Below are 8,821 nucleotides of genomic sequence, written 5' to 3'. Positions count from 1 at the left end.
GTTATCGATGACCGAATAAAAAATCTCCACATGTTTCCACGTATTATACTGTATTAAGTCCGGCATTAAGTCCGATAAAAAATAATTACACAATATGTCAACAATGTCAATAAGTTGAACGTTGAAGAAGAACTGGGCATGCGCTCAGGGCGAATACGTCCCACAAGCGTTGTTTCATGACACCATGCATATATTAGAGTAATATGCGGACCGACCGACCGACCGACCGACCGACGGACCTACAAAGGTTATCGTAGAGACGCGTAGCACGCGTCTAAAAAGACAAGGAATGGACCGGAGCTCGTGAGACATGCATACTCCATAAAGTACTTTATGTTGTGTTTTTAGTTCTTTGAAGTCAATGTATTTGAGTAAATAATAAAGACAATGCATTGTTAAATTGAGGCGAGTATCTTGAAATATAATTGTCGAAGTATTATTTTATGTGTTTTGTCTGTTCTAGACTCTAGAGCGGTGATCTATTGCTGGACAGAAGGACCACCTCAGCATCACCTCAGCATGCACCATTTAGCATTTCTCTGGGATTACACTTCACACTCTCCGGTCCAAATGTATGGAATACATATGGTATAACATACCCAATCAGCGAAGGAACCAGTGGCATAGCCAGCCTGACGATTTTGTTCCGCTATGTAAATTTTGAGTTATAATTATTCATGCCTTTAGAAATCTATTGTTTTCACAGTCAGTGAACACTAAAATATTAGCATAGCGGGACAAATCGACAGGCTGGCTACGCTACTGGAAGGAACCACATGTTAAAAGCACTGGGGTGAGAAAAGAAAGAGCGGAAAACCTCCATGCCATATATGGTATCACCCCAGGCAACAGGCTTCGACTTTTTCTAAATGTGGGAAGGAGCTAAAGCTATTTTGTAAGGTAAGTCCCTTTTTTCCCTTAGTTTAGCTTTCCTTTCAGGGAATTATATATATTGTGGCAACATATATGTTTAGTATAGGATGAGTTCTAGCAGAAAACATTCAAGATCGCCAAATGACGGCACTGATCAGAAAGATCTGCGAAGGCGAAGCATCATCACTCGAATTCACAAGCAAATCACTGAAAAAAAACTCCCCGATACTAGAAAATCTTCTAAAAAAGATGTCAGCAATCAGCTCGACGGTAGAACGTCTTAATCAACGCATGACATGCCTCTAATCCACACAGACACAGCTGGTCAATGAATATACAAATATGGCAGTTGATTAGAATGACACATGCCTTGAACCTTCAACAGATTCTTTGGATCAACTTTCTATTGTGGTTCCACAAAGCTCCAGAGATAGATAGTCCAGCAAACCTGGACCCCAATGCTAGCCACAAAGTTTGCAACTTAACGAGCAAATCGCTCACCCAAAATCATATTAATGACAACTCTGGCCCAGCTGAAGCCAGCAAGGATGATACCGATGGTGGGAAGGACCTTCCCGATAATGAAGATCAACCGAATCAGGATAATGCAAAGCATCTACTATTTGACCCTGTTGTCCAAGCACCTAGTTGGGAGCAATCGGCAACACTTAAAGAGTACTTAGAGACGAATTTTAGACGTAGTCTGTCCTTGTCACAAATTTGTACTATTTTGGAAGAAACATCTCTCCCTGACATAGATGTGTTTACAACTCCGAAGCTTGATCAAATCCCACAAAACTATAAGAAGTCAGTTCAGAACCGTGATAAAGAACTAATAAAAGTTCATCAGCATGTTTTGAACATGGCAGCTCCATTGACAGCACTCCACAATATGCTCGAAAGTAAACAAAGCTTATCGCAAGCCGAAATACTAAGTCTTGTTGAACGGGCTGTTTGTTCAGGAATGCAACTAATTCCCTTCCGGTGTTGCACAGATCTGAAATTCTTTATGCAATAAACCTGGCCAAAATTTCGCAGGCAGAAGCCGCCTTTCCTTACACAGGAAAGCAGCTATTCAGAAATGACATTACAAAAATTGCAGCCGATAGCGCAGAAATTCAGCAGCGTCCTCAGTCTTCCTTATGGACCAAACCTCAATTTAAAAAGTAACAGACAAAGACCCAAGGGTGTTTACGAAGCTCATGAAACCGGTGATAGCTTGGCTGCGAGGCCAAGGTGTTCGAATGATTATCTTTCTAGACGATATACTTGTGCTAGCGTCATCAATTGGAATGCTAAATCAACATGCACATATGACAGTAACTCTACTAGAGTCACTAGGTTTTTTAATCAATCATCAAAAATCAACTCTAATCCCTACTCAGTGGATCCTCTTTCTGGGGATGCTCATAGATTCATTGACGATGGAGTTTATCTTACCAAAAGAAAAATCGTAAATTATTTATTATACAAGAGTGTCGGAATCATTTGAAGACCCTCAGGAGCGTAACTAAAACGATAATTGGGGGGGTGAATATTCATATATTCAGTTCTGCCCGACGGATTTCTATTGTAAGCTATTGCAATTACAAAAGAAATCCGTAGGGCAGAACTGGATATATGAATATTCACCCCCCCAATTATCGTTCTAGTTACGCCACTGAAGACCCTAAACCGACCATCAGGCAATTAGCTCGGGTCATAGGACTACTAGAATTCACTCTTCCAGCGATTTGGTCGGCACCTCTACACTATTGTCATCTCCAACTTCCCCAACAAATAGAGTCCCTAAACTGGACATCCGATTACAACAGTTGAGTAAACCTCTCCCAAAGGAGCGAGATTGGTTCTAGATTGGTGGATAGCCAATCTACCATCCTTAGGGGGAAGTCCCATACTGCCTCCAGCAGCCTATCTGACAATTTTGTCAGATGCCTCCAAGCTAGGCTGGAGAGCAGCCTGGGGAGAAATGCGGACAGGAGGATTATGGAACAACCTTGAGTCTCAGGAGCATAAACATTCTGGAACTTCAAGCCACCTTCTTTGCCCTAAAATCATTCATGAAAGATCAGTACAACAAGGTAATTTGCCTAAAGATGGACAACTCAACAGCGGTAGCCTATTTTAAACAACAAGGGGGGAACTCACTCCCTTTAATTGCTGAATCTAACATTGGAGATATGGAAATGGTGCAAGACAAAACATCTATTTTTACTAGCTCAGCATGTTCCGAGGAATTAACAATGTTGTTGCAGACGAGGAGTCACAAACGATCAGGGAGCTAAACAACTGGAAAATCGATTTGAGGGTCATCAAACAACTAATCAAAGACTGTCATGTAGATCTCTTTGCATCTCGAATGACCCATCAACTCAGCCGATATGTCAGTTGGCGGCCGGATCTGTATGCAATACAGACGCCTTCACGATGGATTGGGCAAATTTGATAGAGTACGCATTCCCATCATTCAACTTAATTCCAGCGGTCCTTCACAAAACCAGGAAAGAGAAAGCAGACTTAGTACTGATTGCCCCTCTATGGTCGGCACAACCCTGGTGGCCCTTGTTGATAGATTTTGTGATAGACTATCCAATATATCTGGGGAACGACCCAAAATCTTCTGAAAGACATGACCTATCCGTGTCCTGGGTACCTTGGGAGAGAATTCAACGTTTATCTGCAGAACAACTGTCACAAAAACTTTTTATGTTGATGCCATTAACCTGTTCGGAACGGGGTTCCATTATGACATCTTTAGACATAAGATACATGCGTTATTTTCCAGAAGGTGTAAAGTTCCAACACACAGTTTGGCGAAAGCGTTCGTATACTGGCAAACTTGGAGAATCTGTTTATCCTAAATTTGCCGAAAATCTGCTTTGTCCAGTTGCGTACCTTTCCGCATTCTTAGAGAAAACAAAAATTGGCGAAAATCCAAGACCGACAACATGCAACAGCGCTTATTTCTCTCTTTCCAGAAACCACATAAACCTGTGACAACTGCTACACTTTCTCAATGGTTAAAAGAAGTTATCAGGGCATTGGAGACAATTTTGGCGGATATTCTGTTCGAAGTGCGACTACCTCAACTGCAAAACAGGCTGGTTTAAGCATCGATAAGATATTAGATATGGCAGACTGGACTGGTTTGTCAACATATAATTGTTTCTATTATAAGCCTACTCTGTCGGTCTCTTATGGAACCACTGTATTATCACAAAAGTAGAAGTTACTATGGTTGTTAAATATTAAAGTTATGTTTATTGGCATGGTAGATAAAAAAAAGTTGTGTGTGCTGTAATCTACCATATGTATTCCATGCATTTCGACCGGAGAGTGTGAAGTATAATTTTAAAGGGTATTGGCAATAAATTTTTTTATTCTTGCGATCAATTAAGCATATCTATGGAGTACTTAATTTCCTATTTTTACTTGTCCAATGCGTTTATTTGCTTAGATATATCCGAAAGCATTTGACAGTCATCCGCCATCTTGAAAAAAACTCATATGCTAATATATGCGAAAATAAATTTGTGACGTTCAGGTGCAGGGGAGCAGATTTACAATAGTATGCGTGCAAGCGCATTCTAAGATGACTTTGACCAGAAACAACAGATAAACCAATTTTTTTCTTTCAACTGGATAAAAAAATTAAGCGCTACTACCTTACTGTACGTATTAATGGTAAATTTAAAATAAACACGTTTATTTCGCCGTCGTAAAAGTGCTGATTGTCATTATAGCTGTTACTATATCAATTACGCCGGCTCGTCTAATTTGTACATTTCGTATACTGATCTCTACACACACGACGATCAAAGCAACCAATGTATATTTTCTCACTATTCACTAAACATCATCAAGGAACATTAGCATATCAGCAACGTATATTTAAGCATTTTTCAGTATATACGCTACAAATTAAGTTATACAATTGGATACTTGGCCCTATGTAAACATGCAAAGAACATGACTCATATGAGGCATCTATCAGGTTGCTGTGTGGGAGTCAAAACTAACGCTAAATAGAAAGCAATGAAGATAATTTCAAAGATTCAGGCAAACTGTTCCACAATAAGCAAAAACAGAGTTAGATGAGATTGTTATAACCCATGCAGCACTATTTTGTAGTTTTTGCAGTTTATCGTTCAACGATGCCATCCTAGACGGAGCAAAATGTGGTTCAATTGACACTTGATGCACTCCAGCTGCTAGCTGTATGTTATATATCTTTATTCCTATTTGCGTTAGAGCGCTAATTCAGGATGTCACCATTAAAACTGTTTATAAATTTCATCAATATGACCTTTTCCAAATCACGTTTTCATCAACTGTAAGACCAAAAGATTTAGATCTTGTAACTAACTCTTTCAAGTTGATTGTTGCTATTAACATGCAGTTTCGTGATCATCAAATGTTGCAAGTCTTTAGCAAGAACCAATAATCGCGAATATGGTTTACCGAAAATCCGTATTCCAACGTTTTTTCGTGCCAACGTAATGATTCAATAGCATTCAGACTCTCCAGACACATGCATTTTTAGGCTAAAACGCATGGTCGACTTCCTCATCAGACGATTGACTATCATCTGAGTCACTCTACGCAATGATATTGCTTCGCTTCAAACCTGGTTTGGTTTTAAATTGATAGGGCAATACCTTTTCTACTCGTTTATCATGGTTATTTTTCATTTAAGTGATTGAAAAGCGCCAAATCCCTTACAAGAACTACGACATCGCTATTTGCGCGTATAAAATATATTTGTTATTTTGATCTCCCCTGCACCTGACGTCACCAGGGTCAAGTTACCAAAAGATTTTTTTTTTGAAAATCAGAAAGATGGCGGATGAATTGAATATTAATCATGAAATAACTCGAGAACAAAACAATTTGGGTAAAAAATAATCACATATTCATAATCAGAAGGTTGAATATAACTGATAGCAAGAATAAAAAAATTTATTGCCAATACCCTTTAATTATGATTATACAAGCACTCGAAGGGAGAAATATATGAACCCACATAGCTGGCGGTTTTTCCCACCCAAACTGTCTTGAAATTTTTTTTCTTCCTGTCACACATGTAGTGGACAACTAAATCATGGGTAATCAAGAGATCATATAATTAGGCATATATGCATGTTGTCGGAGTTTTTCCTTAGCAATGCTTTGTAATAAGTCGAAGCCTGTTGCCTGGGGCAATGCCTTATAGGGTGTGTGATACCATATACGGCATGGGGGTTTCCCGCTCTTTCTTTTCTCACCCCAGTGCTTTTAACGTGTGGTACCTTCGCTGATTGGGTATGTTATACCATATGTATTCCATACATTTCTCCCTTCGAGTGAGTGCTCGTATAATCATAATTATACGGGCGCAGCGCTGGTATAAGTAAAATTTTCTCATAAATTAATTTTAATTAGCTTTTCCCAATTGAGCAAGGTAAAATGATCTCCTTACAATTGAACATGAGTGCTTATGGGTTGAAATTACCTGTGCGAAATGTAGACGAACTTTGATTTGTTGTGTATATAGAGCACCCAATATAGACCTTTCGGCTTTTATTTCGAATTTTAATAGTTGTATGGAAAACATAAATTTGGATAGATGTGATCTTGTGTTGCTCGGTGATTTTAATGCTAATATGCTTCTGCATTCCAGAAACAAAGAGAAGAGAGAGCTATTGAATTTCATGCTGGTTTTTGACCTTACCCAGCTCATCATGGTCGCAACTTGTGTGACGGAAACCACTTGTACCCTTTTAGATTTGATTTTAGTGAATAATGATCATTGCATCACCGACTCCAGTGTTTCGCTCAGTGATCACTACCTCATTTATTGTGTTCTAAAGTCTGGTATAACAAAAGCCCTGCCGAAAACAATCGAACATCGCTCTTACAAGAATTTAAATTTGAATAACTTTGTCTCGGATCTCAATAATGTGCCTTGGCATATTATTGAAAATGAGGACGATATTGATCATGCAGTGCTTAGTTGGAATACGCTGTTTACAGAAATTGCAAATTTACATGCCCCTGTAAAAAAACGTAGAGTCAGGGGTGTTCCTATACCTTGGATCAACAACAAAATCAATGAATTAATGAAAGATCACAACTTTCACCATCGCAAAGCTGTTAAAACAAATTCAGCTCATCACTGGGCTAGATATCGGAGCCTAAAAAACCTGGTTAACCATGAAATCAAGTCAGCAAGTACTATTGCGATCTCATTTACGAAGCAAAAGGGGATTCTGGAAAGATTTGGAAAGCTGTTAACGAGGCTTCATTGAGGAATGTTAAATCCTCGAGTCCACAGTTTATTGCAACAAAAGGTGTTAAACACACTACTCCTTCTTCCATTGCTGCCGCAATGAATTCCTATTTCACCTCAATCGGGAAAATTCTGGCTGATAAAATTTATTCTGCATTTGCTGTCATATCATCAACGCCTGTCTTATCACAACCGACCCTTGTCTTTCAATTAGTCCATGTTGACGAAGACATTGTGCTAAATCACTTATTGTTCCTCAAGACAAACAAAGCTATTGGTCTGGATTCTATTAGCGCTAGACTCTTAAAAAACGATGCATGTGCGATTTGTCACTCAGTTACACGGTTACTGAATCTGTCTATTAGTTCTGGTAAATTTCCAGCCATTTGGAAATGCTCTAAAGTAAACGCTCTGTGTAAACATGGCGACCAAACTAATCCATCTATTCACAATACTCGAAAACAAAGCACAAATGGGGAGTAGGCATAATTACCGGATGTGATGAATCCCACTGAACCGTACGGTCACATGGGCAGAGAATAACCATAAATAAGGCATCTCCTTGCACCCAACCCATCAAACTTGGTCGAGCGCCCACAGGAACGCTAGGACGAATTACCACGAATTTTCAACGATGGCTCAAGCGGATCAGGAACCACAAATGCCACAAGAAGTAGAAGCCGTACAAGAAGCACCGCAGGTTAACAACGGAAATGTTGACGCAGCCATTGCCGACCTTGCTGTCAATGTACCGATCCAGGCGCCGAATGTACAACAACAAGAGAATTTAGAGGTAACTATACTCACCATTTATGGCACTTTATCTTGCAACTTATACGGAACGGGATGGGAACGTTTTAATAATTCTGGCGTGGAGTTGTATTAACATGATAGATTTATTTCATATGTGGGTGAAGACCATCCCTGTACGGGGGATTACAGGCCTAGCGCGTTGGCTAGAAATGATCGTTACGCTATACTATTGCCTTTGTTATTGTGCACTGAAAGTGTGAATTGTTGATTGCGTGGAATGTTTACGTGTGGGTGTGACTATTCACTCGCAATGATATATGATTTCTTTGGCAAGAGACCAAGGAATAATTGTTGATGATAAATAGCCAGCTGTTGTTGACGTCTCAAAATGGGATGATTTGCTTTCTTGGCAAGGGACCAAGAACGACAGGGAAGGAATAGCGAAGTTTACTGTTGATATTTTGTGAACAGTGAGTGTCCGTGTATGAAATAATGATTTCCTTGGCAAGGGACCAAACGAATGATTGTATGAGACATATTGCGTGTGTTCCAAAATAATAAAGTTATCGCTGATATTTTAATCAACACTGAGTGGTTGATATGACTTGATTTCCTTGACGAGGCACCAAGGAATAATGGAAAGTGATATGGGATGAAGTGGATTACTGATTTTTCATTTTTCTTCGCTAAAACGCCCACTCGCCGCAGGCAGCTGTGAGCGTGACATGTTCCCCTTCGGCAAGGGACCAAGGGAGAATTTTAAAAGGAGAAACGTGTATTGTTGATTTCAAGTTCATGTCCATTTGCGATGAGTTTGACATGATTCCTTGCCGAGAATTCAAGGATTAACTATATGACAAACAGTAAATATTGTGCTATCCCAATCGAAGGTTTGCTGATATGCTTCCTAATCTCTTAATATGGTGA

The sequence above is a fragment of the Dendronephthya gigantea genome, unplaced genomic scaffold (genome assembly GCF_004324835.1).
Source record: "Dendronephthya gigantea isolate DGI-Jeju-01 unplaced genomic scaffold, DenGig_1.0 000066F, whole genome shotgun sequence".
Taxonomy (NCBI): Eukaryota; Metazoa; Cnidaria; class Anthozoa; order Malacalcyonacea; family Nephtheidae; genus Dendronephthya; species Dendronephthya gigantea.
The sequence above is the reverse complement of the archived record's forward strand: the minus strand, read 5'-3'. Positions refer to the sequence as shown.